Genomic DNA, 12,326 nt, shown 5'->3' with positions numbered 1-12,326 from the left:
AAAAAAAAAAAAAAATTTTTTTTTTTTAAAAGAGACAAGTTCTCACTATGTTGCTCAGGCTGGTCTTGAACTCTTGGTCATGAGCCATCATCCCACTTCTGTCTCCCAAGTAGCTGGGATTACAGGCATGAGCCACCATGCTCAGCAATGTCCCACTGTTTGTTAGGCAGTCACTTATTGAGGTACTTTTTGGCTGTTTCTAAGTATTAGGCTATTAAAATAAATCTGCTGTAAACTTTCGTACATAGGATATATACAGAGGATAAGAAGTCCACACTGGGGGAAAATATTTGCAAAGCACATTTCTGATACAGGACTCATATATAAAATATGTAAAGAACATCTGTAGACGTATTTTTATGTGAACATAATGTTTTACTTCTCTGGGATAAATGCACAGAAGTGAGACTGCTAACTCATAGGCCATGTGTATGTATTAGGCCATTCTTACACTGCTATAAATAAATGCCTGAGGCTGGGTAACGGATAAGAAAAGAGGTTTAATTGGCTCAGGTTTTGCAGGGTGTATAGGAAGTATAGCAGCATCTGCTTTTGGGGAGGCCTCAGGAGGCTTACAATCATGGTAGAAGGTGAGGCAGAAGCAGGCATGTCATATAGCAAAAGCAGGAGCAAGAGAGACAGAGGTTGAAGAGGGAGGTTGCCACACACTTTTAAATGACCAGATCCCTTGAGAACTCACGATCAGGAAGACTGCACCAAGCCATGAGGGATCCATCCCTACAATCCAAACACCTCCCACCAGGCCCCACCTCCAACACTGGGGATTACAACTTGACATGAGATCTGGGTGGGGACAAATATCCAAACTCTACTTGTATCAGGTTTAGGGATTTTGATGTTGCTGTTATTTGGAGACAGGGTCTCACTTTGTCATCCAGGCTGGAGTTCAGTTGTGTGATCACAGCTCACTGCAGCCTCAATCTCCTGAGCTCCAGCAATCCTATCTCAGTCTCAGCCTCCCAGATAGCTGGGACCATAGGTGCATACCACAATGCTCAGCTACTTTTACTTTTGTTGAGACAGGGACTCCCTGTGTTACCCAGGTTGGTCTGGAACTTCTGGGCTCAAGCCATCCTCCCACCTCAGCCTTCCAAAGTATTGGGATTACAAGCATGAACCAACATGCCTGAACTGTTTGGTTTTTTAAGAAAGTGTCAGATATTTTTCAGAATACCTGTACCACTTTACATTCCCACAATGTAAGAGAGATCTGCTTCTCCAAATCTACTAGCATTTGCTATTGCCACTATTTTTTAATTTTCACTGTTCTATTAGTGTAGTGATATCTCATGGTGATCTTAATTTGCATTTCCCTAGTGGCTAGCAATACTGAACATCCTTTTATGTGCTTATTTGCCATCCATACAGCCTCTTCAGTGACATGTCTATTTCTTTTGAATTTTTCTTAAAAAATCCAAAAATTTCATTTTCTAATGAATTGTTTCCTTAGGGTTGAATTTTGAAAGTTCTTTATATACTGTAGGTAAGAGTCCTTTGTCAGATATGTTCTTTGCAAATATTTTCTCCCACTGTGGACCATGTCTTTTCATCCTCTTAACAGAGGTATGCGCATAGCAAAATATCTTAACTTTGATAAGCCAATTTATCAATTTTTCTTTTATGGATTGTATGTTTGGTGTCATGTTTAAAAACTGTTCATCAAATCCTACATACTGAAGATTTTCTTCTGTTTTGTTTTTTGATGTGAGGTTTAGGTTAAGTTCCTGTTTTGTTTTGTTTTTCTTCAGTCATTTGTCAGAAAGACTATCTTACTCCATTGAATTGCTTTTGTACCTTAGTCACAGATAAGTTGGCTATATGTCTCTGGGTCAATTTCTCAGTTCAATATTCTGTTCCAGTGATCTGTGTTAATCCCACCACCAATACTCTCAAGTTTAATTCCTGTGGCTACATAATAAATCTTGAAATTGGAGTAACTGACTCTTATTTTATTCTTCTTCAAAATGTTTTTGGCTATTTCAATTCCTTTGCATTTTCATATTAATTTTAGAATAACCTTGTCCATGTCTAGAAAAAAGTCTGTGAGAATTTTGACAGAAACTACATTACCAATTTGGGGAGAACTGTTTTTTTCCCATGTTAAGCCTTCTAATCCTTGAATATAGTGTATCCCTCCCTTACTCTGTATCTTCCTTGATTTCTCTCATCAGCACTTTGTGGTTCTCAGCATACAAATCCCGTACATGTTTTGCTGGATTTACAACCAAGTATACTCATACTTTAACAATGGGGCTGTGTTCTAAGAAACGTGTCATGTGGTGGTTTCATCACTGTGTGAACATACTTACACAAAACTAGATGTTACAGCCTACTATACGCCTAGGCTATATGGCACAGCCCATTATTCCTAGGCTACAAATCTGTACAGCATGTTAGTATTACTGTAGGCAACTGTAACACAATGGTATTTTTATTTCTAAACAAGTATTTCCAAAGTGGTATTTGAATATCTGACCATACATAAACATAGAAAAGGTACAGTAAAAAGAGACAGTATAAAAGATTAAAAATGGTACACCTGTATAGGGCACTTACCATGAATGGGACTTACAGGACTAGAAATTGCTAATGGTAAGCTAGGGAGGGAATTGTGAGTGACTGTGAAGGCCAAAGACATTACTATATAATAGTGTTGACTATAGAAAGCCTCTACACTTAAGCTACACTAAATTTATAAAAACATATTTTCTTTCTTGAATAGTAAATTAACCTTAGCTTACTGTAACTTATTTACTTTATAAACCTTTCATTAAAAAAAAAAAAAGTTTAAATTTTGGCCGGGGGTGGTAGCTCATGCCTGTAATCCCAGCACTTTGGGAAGCTGAGGTGGGCATCTCACTTGAGGTCAGGAGTTCGAGACCAACCTGGCCAACATGGTGAAACCTTGTTTCTACTAAAAATATAAAAATTAGCTGGGTGTGGTGGCACACCCTTGTTATTCCACTACTTGAGAGGCTGAGGCAGGAGAATCCCTTAAACCTGGGAGGTGGAGGTTGCAGTGAGCTGAGATCGTGCCACCACACTCCAGCCTCAGTGACAGCGCGAGACTCTGTTTCAAAATATATATATATATATATAGGCTTCTGTAATAACCCCATAGTAGCTTAAAATACAAAGACATTGTGTAGCTGCACAAAAGTGTTTTCTTTCTTTACATCCTTTTTATAAGGTTTTTCTATTTACAAATTTTTTTAAATTAAGTTTGTCTTGTTAAAACTAAGACTCAAACTAGATGAGCCTACACAGGGCCAGAATCATCAAGACATCACTAAGATGGGAATTTTTCAGTTCCATTATAACCTATGGTACCTCAGTGATATACACTGTCTATCATTAACTGAAACATTGTTATGTGGCACATGACTATATTTCTTGTTCATTTATTTAGCCATTCTTTCAGAGTAGGTCTGCTAGAAGTAAATTTTCTTTCTTTTCCTTCACCTAACAATATCTTGATTTCCCCTTCATCACTGAAGGATATTTTTGCTAAATATAGATTTGGGGGAGTTTGAGCTCTCTCTGTACCTGAAAAATACCATGCCATAGCCTCCTGGCCTCCATGGTTTCTGATAAAATATCTATTATCCTTGGAATTGTTTTCCCATAGGTAAGGTATCATTTCTCTCTGCTGTTTTCAAGATTTTTCCTTTGTCTCTCGTTTATAGAAGTTTTATTGTAACACATCTTGGGAGATTTTTTTTATTTTTCTGTTTGAAATTTGCTCAGTTTCTTGATCTACATAGGTTTATGTCTTCTACCAAATCTGGGGAGTTTTCAGCCACTGTTTCAAAGTACTTTTCAGCAAGTTAGAACTTTTGTTGTAGATCTTTGTGTTGTAGTCCCAAAGGTCCCTGAGCGTTCATTTATTATTATTTGTTCTCTTTTCTCTTTCTTGTTCAGATTGGGTAATTTCTATTGTTCCATCTTCAGTTCACTCTGTCTCCTCCATTCTGCTGTGAGCCTACACAATAAGTTTTAATTCAGATATTGTAGCTAGCTGTCTGTTCTATAATTTCTATTTAGTTTTTCTTAATATTTCCTATCGACTGAGGCCTATTTCTTTGCTGAGACTTCATACTTTTTTCATTTGTTTCAAGTGTGTCCATAATTACTCGTTGAAGCATTTTTATGACAGCTGCTTTAAAATCCTTGTCAGATAATCCTAACACCTCTGTCATCTTGGTCTATTACTTAGGCATTTTATATTACATATTTTTACGTACATGGACATTTCTGCTTGGTAAACTGTTCCTTTACCACTTTAAAATTACCCTCCCTTTTTTGGCCTCAGAACTTACTGCTATAACAGCCCTTTTGTTTTGATACTATTTGACTGGCATATCTCCATAGATTCATTAATCATCTTTTCTGTGTCATTTAGTTTTAGGTATGTCTCTTATGAAAAGAAATAGATAGGATTTTCATTTTTTAAAAATCCCATCTGAATAGAGGTTTGTTTAACCCATTTACTACTTCCTTTGTGATTACTAATATATTTGGCCTTTTCCCATCATGTAAAAACAGTTTTTATTTACTTTAGTTCTTCTTTGTTATTGATCTCCCTTACCCTTCTTTCCTAATTTACATTAAATGTAATTTCTTTATGCCTCTTTCTTCCCCCCTTAACAGTTTAGGAGTCAAATATTCTTTTTATATTTGCTATTTATAATTTGCTAACAAATTCTAAAGTTAATCAATGTCCCTAGATCATTCTAATAAGAAAAAATCTGCATATAAATCATCTTCACACAGGTAGTAACTCCTTGAGTTTTCTGGAATTCATCTTATAATCTGGCATTAATTGTTTATAAATAATGTTGTATGAAAAGAATTTAGAGCTGAGGTAAATGAGACCAGAATTGACTTAAAAACATTAAAAAGTCCTTATTGTTCTTCATAAATGATGGAATGTTTTCATATCATAAAAGCAATTCATTTTAAACTGATGATATTCCTTGAAATTAAAAATAATCAATGTTCAGAGCATCTCTAGTTAGCCAGCTCATTATCTTTAACACCTTAAATGTAAGAGCTCCTAAGAGTAGGATTAAGATAATATAAAATGCCTAATTATGCTTAATATTAAAAAAAAAAAAATCTCAAAGAATTTCCATCAACATGGAACTAATAGGGTTCCAAATTAAAAATAAATAAGAATAGAGGAAGCAAATTAACCAAAGGTGGAGTCGTAGAACCAAATTTGTCCAATTTACTTTAATATTTGTCAAAAAAATGAACTTTTTTTTCATAATTCAGTCCAAAAGCCATTAGATGGGGCTGAGCAAGGCAGGCATCCAAGCTTAAGAAAGTGAGGAGGTAGCAGCAACCAGAAGATTGGTTATATGGAGAGAGACGACTATAGTTAAGTATTTTAAGGATAATGAGAGCTAAATGCACCACTGTTGGAGGAAAGAACTAAAATCTTAAAGAGAAAAAACTAGAATGAACTATAATACTACATTGGAATTAGAGGTTTTGGTATAAAGTCAATGGTTTTCAGAACATACAAATGCAGAAATAAATATAGCTTTAAGTAAAATACACACACATATACATATATTCTATTCTCTAGAGTGCCTGGGGGCAATAATATCCCTACAGCAATGAGCACACTTGGCACCCAGACCTTGATTTCTAAATGCTACTTTCTACTATTAAAAAAAAACAGTGATTCTCAAAACAAACAGCTACTTTCTACTATTAAAAAAACAGTGATTCTCAAAACAAACAAACAACAAAAACTATTAGTGGAAGTACTTTAAAAAATTATAGGAATATGTGAAAATCAGTTTGAAGGGATTCTTATTAGCCAAATTTTGGACAATTTGGACAAGAAAAAAATAATGAATGAATTGTAACTATTACTTAAAGGAATTCGTGAGTCCATACAGATATAAATAAATATAGAAAAGAGAAAGCTTTTCCTTATAGTAGGATGCCAAATAATGTAGAATAAATAATATAATTAAGAAATCAATATTTGAAAACCATCACAGTATTAGTTCAGTCAGGAAATAACAAAAGATCAGGCATGGGTGGCTCATGCCTGTAATCCCAGCACTTTAGGAGGCCTAAAGTGGATCACTTGAATCTAGGAGTTTGAGACCAGCCTGGACAACATAGTGCGATCCCATCTCTACAAAAAATTTAAAAGTCAGCCAGGTATGGTGGCATGCACCTGTAGTTCCAGCTACTCAGGAAGCTGAGGTGGGAGGATCTGTTAAGCCCATGAGTTTGAAGCTTCAGTGAGCTATGATTGTGCCACTGTACTCCAGCTTGGGAAACAGAGTGAGACCCTGTCAAGAAAGAGGGTGAGAGACAGTAAGAGAGGGCGGGAAGATGGAAGGAAGGGGGGGGAAGGGGGGAAAAGGGGAGGAGGAGAGGGAGGGAGGGAGACTGGCTATGAAATCTAGTAAGTGAAAACTTGGTGATGAAAATTTAGTTTCCCCATAAAATAATTATTAGTTACAAAGAGAAGCACAACTTTACAGAAGAGAAGACTGACAAACACCCCCTTAAGTGATCGAAGTTAACTTAATCAGTCAAGAAACAGGCCAGGCGTGGTGGCTGATGCCTGTAATTCCAGCATTTTGGGAAGCCAAGGTGGGTGGATCACCTGAGGTCAGGAGTTCTAGACCAGCCTGACCAATATGGTGAAGCCCTGTGTCCATTAAAAATTCAAAAATTAGTTATGCATGGTGGTGTGTACCTGTAGTCCCAGCTACTCGGGAGGCTGAGACAGGAAAATTGCTTGAACCCAGGGGGCAGAGGTTGCAGTGATCTGAGATTGCACTACTGTGCACCAGCCTGGGCGACAGAGCAGGACTACATCTAAAAAAAAAAAAAAAATCAAAATACTGCACCACCTGAAAGGATGCAATAAGAATGCAGTATCACTCTGTGATACTCCTGCCAAAGATGTATGACATGACCTGAATCTAATTATGCAGAACCATCAGGTAAATCCAAATTCAGAAACATTCCATAAAATGTATGCTTCCAAAGTGCCATGACCCTAGAAATAAAAAAGACTTAAGGAACTATTCCAGATTGAAGAACAGTAAAGAGATATGACAAATAAATGCAACGTGCAGTCTTAGATTGGATTATTTTGGTATAAGGGACATTTTGGGGACAAGTGGCAAAATCTGAATAGGGTCTATGGATTAGTTGATAGTAATCTATCAATGTTAATTTCCTAACTTTTATGTTTGTATTGTGGCTATGTAGAAGAATGTTCTTATTTGTAGGAACACTAAAGTAGTTAGGGGTGACAGAGCATCAAGTCAGTAACTTACTCTCAAAAGTTTCTGAGACAAGTTGCACTATTCTTTCATTTTTTCTATAATTCTGAAATTATTTTGAAATTTTAAAAAAATAGTGAAGAAAGAAAAAGGAAACAGATGAACAAACCCCTATACAGTGTTTTTTAGTTATCCTAGTGTAGCTTTGACCTCTCCAACACTCAGAAATCCCTAGTCACAAGATGTGTATTAACACTGGCAAGACCACAATTCTTATAGAAATATGAAATGTACAGATAATCCACTGTCAGATTGCTCTTGCAATAATTTAAACAGTATCCTGACAGACATTTCAAGATCTTATAGAGGAGCCTACATTTTAAAGGTCTACATTTTATTAATGGAAGTTCAGACTTAAAGCCAGATCTAAGCGCCTGGGTTTTGAACATCTTTACACAGTTGGTGTCATCACTTACTTATTACTTGAAGAAAAAGTCTGAAACCATTACAACCCAAAATTCTATTAACATTTTAGAAACTCGGTTAATTTAAAATAAAATCTCCTCAGACATAAGACAATATTAGAAAATAAATTATAAATGTGATATTATAAATATATTGTCATGTTCTTTTAAAACTACCATTTTAGTGGCACTACAATGTGCAATGTCAAACTTTCCTACTTAAGAGACACTATTTGAGAGAGGAAAGGACTTAACATCTGTTATGGATTGAACTGTGTCTTTTCCCAAAATATGTTACAGTTTACACCTTTTGTACTTGTAATACAACCTTAATGAGAAAGAAGGCCTTTGCAAATGTTAAGATCTGGTCCATAGGCCTGCCCCTAATCCAGTATGGCTGTTGTCCTTATATAAAGGAGAAACTTGAACAGAGACAGACATAGGACAGACAAAGACAAGAAGAGATGGATGGAACAGATTCTGTTTCATAGCCCTCAGAAAGAACCAAACCTACTAATACCTTATTCTGGACTTCTAGCCTCCAGAACTAAGAGGCAATAAATTTCCGCTGTTTATGGTACCCTGTTAAGGCACTACTAAAAAACTAATCTAACATGTGAAACTTAATTTTCTCATTTGAAAAATGAGAATAATTATGCTGTCTCCCAAGGTTATCCTTAAAATTAAAATGTTATTCTGAAAATAATCAGGAATTATAAAAATAATGGTATTATCTCTTAATATTTAATAAATACAACTGTTCACATTTTTCTCCTAGTACAAGAAAAAAATTTTAAGTGATCCTCAAGTATTTCCATGCTTTTTAACTGACTTTTAATCCATAGGCCAGAAAAATCATCTTTACTGTACACAGTTAAGAACCGAGTCTTAATAGTGTTAGTACTATCAAAACATGTCTGAAATACTAGTTGGTTTTCTTGTTTTAATCCTCAAATAACATTTTTTTAAAAAGTATAAATGTTGTCTTCTGAAAACTTAAAAGAAAAAAGAGGCACCTCTGGCCAGGTGAACACTATACAGCAGTCCAGGGCAGTTATGATTCAGAGACTGGAAATAATCAACTGCATTTGGTGCTGCCAAAAGCAAATGACAAAAGAATGTGGAGGGTTAACAAGCTGACCTTCAAAAAAAAAAAAAAAAAAAAAAAAAAAAAAAAAAAAAAAACAAAAAAAAAAAAAAAAAAAAAAAAAAAAAGAAGGAATAATTCCATGCAAAATGCTTTTCTTCTTTTTGCCCTACTTTCTATACGTCTACACATGTATGTATACTAAAAATGAAAGAACACATGTGAGCATGTCTAGCACATGGCCAGCAGAGTAGGAATTCCAGGAAATGTTAGTCCCTCCAGCCCTGCCCCACCCTCCTGCCCTTCTACTCAGAGGATGAGTAGTAGAAGCATACTTAGGGTAGTCAACTTTGTAATCTTTCCATAATGACAGATGTCAATTAATTTTGCATCATCTTTATTAGCTTTAGGCAAAAGAGTTTTACTAAAAAGCAATATCAAAGTAATATCTGTTAATGCTTCTCATCTTGTATAAAGTCCTAAATATGAAGGCCCAAAATAGAAAGGCACCAGGCAATCTAACGTACCTTATTTCTCATTTTGAATAGCATAGGTTAAAATGCACGTAAGTAAAAATTCTTTGTTATAACATCTCCATACCTTACCAGGAATAAACTGTTACATGAGGTATAATCCCTGCACTTTGGGAGGCTGAGGCAGGCAAATTGCTTGAGCTCAGGAGTTCAAGACCAGCCTGGGCAACATGGCAAAACCCTGTATACATACATACACACACACACACACACACACACACTCCTCTCTCTCTCTCTCTCTCTCTCTCTTTCTCTCTCTCTCTCTCGCTGGGCGTGATGGTATACCCTTCTAATACCAGCTACTCCGGAGGTTGAGGTGGGAAGACCACTGAGCCTGGGAAGCAGAGATTGCAGTGAGTGGAGATCTCATCACTGCACTCCAGCCTGGGCAACAGACAGACCCCGTCTCAANAAAAAAAAAAAAAAAAAAAAAAAAAAAGCCTACATTCTCTGTGTCCCCACCCTCTTCTGGCCAGCCAGGTGATGGGTGTAATTTAATGAAAGATTCCTAAGGAAAGGCGAACTTCAGGGAATGAGGCAGGTTTTAAAGCAAAGATTCTCCTGGTTTTGGCAAACTCAGACATTTTGGCTATTATTATAGTTTCATTCATAACAAGCCTTTATTTACCCCAACGCCAGTCAGTCACGTGAAATGTAATAACGCTCTTTCTATAACATCAATTTTTTTTCATTACAGGTGTCAGCTAATTTTGAAGTGTTTTTAAAATGTCTTGCAAAAAATAAATTATTGCTTGATGATCAACTTAAAAAGTGAAAACATGAGATAAATGTTCAGTCACACAAAATATCCTATTGGACTAACAGAGAGCTAGGTTTAAACTCCAGTTCTAGCATATTGAACTATATGACTGCCTTTCTGAGCCTCAGTTTTTTTCATCTGTAAAACAGAGACAGTAATACTCTCAAGAGTTCTTGTAGGCTTAAATAAAACAATACATATAAAAGTTTCAAAGGCACATACCAGTTAATTAATGGTTAATACTGTTAACTGTAACACTGTAAGTTATAATAAAAGAAAAATCCATGTGAAACATCACTATGGTTTGTTTATTCTCTTAGATGTGTATATTTATACTTAAAGTACTTAAAAATAAAAATATAAAAAAGGCACTAGACTAGGAGTCAGACGTAGATTCTGAACTAGAGTCAATCTCAGTTCTACACTAGCTTGCTGAACTTCTATAATTACTTCTTTAATCTTCATGTAGGTAATTTGTAAAACAGTAAATGTATACTATATATTCTAATTACTATATTAACTTTGTAAAATTATTATTTACACAGTGCCTCTATTAAACTACCATATAGTGATTAATGCAAATGATATATTATCACAGAATAAGGATGGTATAAAAATATATTTATATACCTTGCTTGCATTAATTTCACAACTTTTTCAAAAGAGACCAGAGTCTAATCTAAGAACTAGGGCCAATCCTAAACTATTTTCAATTGCTGGCTGGGTCACAGTCATCCCAAGCATCACTCCATCATATCAATAAATATCAAACAAATTTCAGAGTTAAAAATAAAAATACATATTTGATGTCATTTTAATAGTCATTCCACAAAATTAAAGGCAATCATAACACCTGGATTTATCAGATGCTACTAAATTAATAGCTTTATTTAGCAGAAAATATTTACCAGGTATAGAAAGACTGCATTCTTTCTTTGAACTGATTCATTGAAAACTGAGAGTAGTTTGGTAATTAAAAAGGCAGGAAAGTTCTTCTTACTTTTCCAGTCTATGAACACAAAAAGAGAAAAAGGCAAAACTGAGTAAGCTGTATAAAATAACCTAACACTTAAAGAGAGAACAATTACACACAGTGGGGGACACTGGACTATTCATCAGGGCACATTCAGATTAGCTGCCTTAGGCAGGCACCTCTCGTGCCTATTTCCTCACCTACAAAACAGAAATAACTAGTACCTGCCCTTACTAACGGAACATGGAGATAAATCAGAGAGTTCTTTGAACATGTATTGTATGGTGCCATTCTTTCATGAAGCTGGATAAAACAGCCTACTTAGATTTTTCTAAGCGTGCATTTCACTAACATAAAAAAAAAAAAAAACCCTGATCTCCACATTTGACATTAACCTCCCCCCAATATACAAGTGTCTATTGTCTTTATATATATACATAGGGGATATAGATAGCAATAGATCCATACAGGTTGCTATAGATGTAAAGTATTCTGAAAAAAGACATAAGATTACATTTTGTATTTAGAAAAAGAGGAAGATCAATACTTGGTACACACAGGTATGAAAATTCACTATCACTGGTTGACCATCCCTCTCTTTGTTATGAAACCTCAAAATCCTGATCAACAGAATTCAAACAGCCTCAACCAATAAAGAAAAATGGTACATGCTATGACTCTTATTTACTATCTACTTGTAATATTATAGCTTTTTTTGATTTAGCATAACTAATTAGTATAACTGGTATAAGTCAGTGTAACTGATGGAGTAACATAACTAATTAATGAAAACTGTGTAAATTTTACATATCCATACTCAGTGCTCACATAACTGGCTCAAATAACTTTTTTCTATACATTCAGTGATGTTCCTATTTCATGAATCTGAACAGCTGAGGTGCAATGGTACAAACAAAATCAAATGCAGTTCAAAGTGTCCTCTTAAAAAGGAGTTGTTAAGGCCAGGCATTGGGCACGGTGGCTCACGCCTACAATCCCAGCACTTTGGGAGGCCGAGGTGGGCAGGTCATGAGGTCAGGAGGTTGAGACCATCCTAGCGAACACAATGAAGCTAAAAATACAAAAAATTAGCCAGGGGTGGTGGCAAGCACCTGTAGTCCCAGCTACACAGGAGGCTGAGGCAGGAGAATCGCTTGAACCCAGGAGGCGGAAGTTGTAGTGAGCTGAGGCACAGGTTGTAGTGAGCTGAGATCACACTACTG

At 35.7% G+C, this 12,326-nt stretch overlaps 1 protein-coding gene across 2 annotated transcripts in view; it reads right to left on the bottom strand.

Annotated features, from left to right (window-relative positions):
• Positions 1 to 12,326, bottom strand: part of POU2F1 (POU class 2 homeobox 1) — a 181,468-nt gene that overhangs the window by 91,806 nt on the left and 77,336 nt on the right. Inside the window, exon 2 of one of the 2 annotated variants that reach the window (XM_017534082.2) lies at positions 11,039 to 11,139. The exons of the other annotated variant lie outside the window; for it this stretch is intronic. The gene's annotated coding sequence lies outside the window, so the exon portion shown is untranslated. The remainder of the gene's footprint in view (positions 1 to 11,038; positions 11,140 to 12,326) is intronic. 2 annotated transcript variants of the gene reach the window in all.

This window comes from Cebus imitator, unplaced genomic scaffold (genome assembly GCF_001604975.1).
Source record: "Cebus imitator isolate Cc_AM_T3 unplaced genomic scaffold, Cebus_imitator-1.0 Scaffold84, whole genome shotgun sequence".
NCBI lineage: Eukaryota > Metazoa > Chordata > Mammalia > Primates > Cebidae > Cebus > Cebus imitator.
Note: the sequence above shows the minus strand (reverse complement) of the source record. Positions and strands in the feature narration are given on the sequence as shown.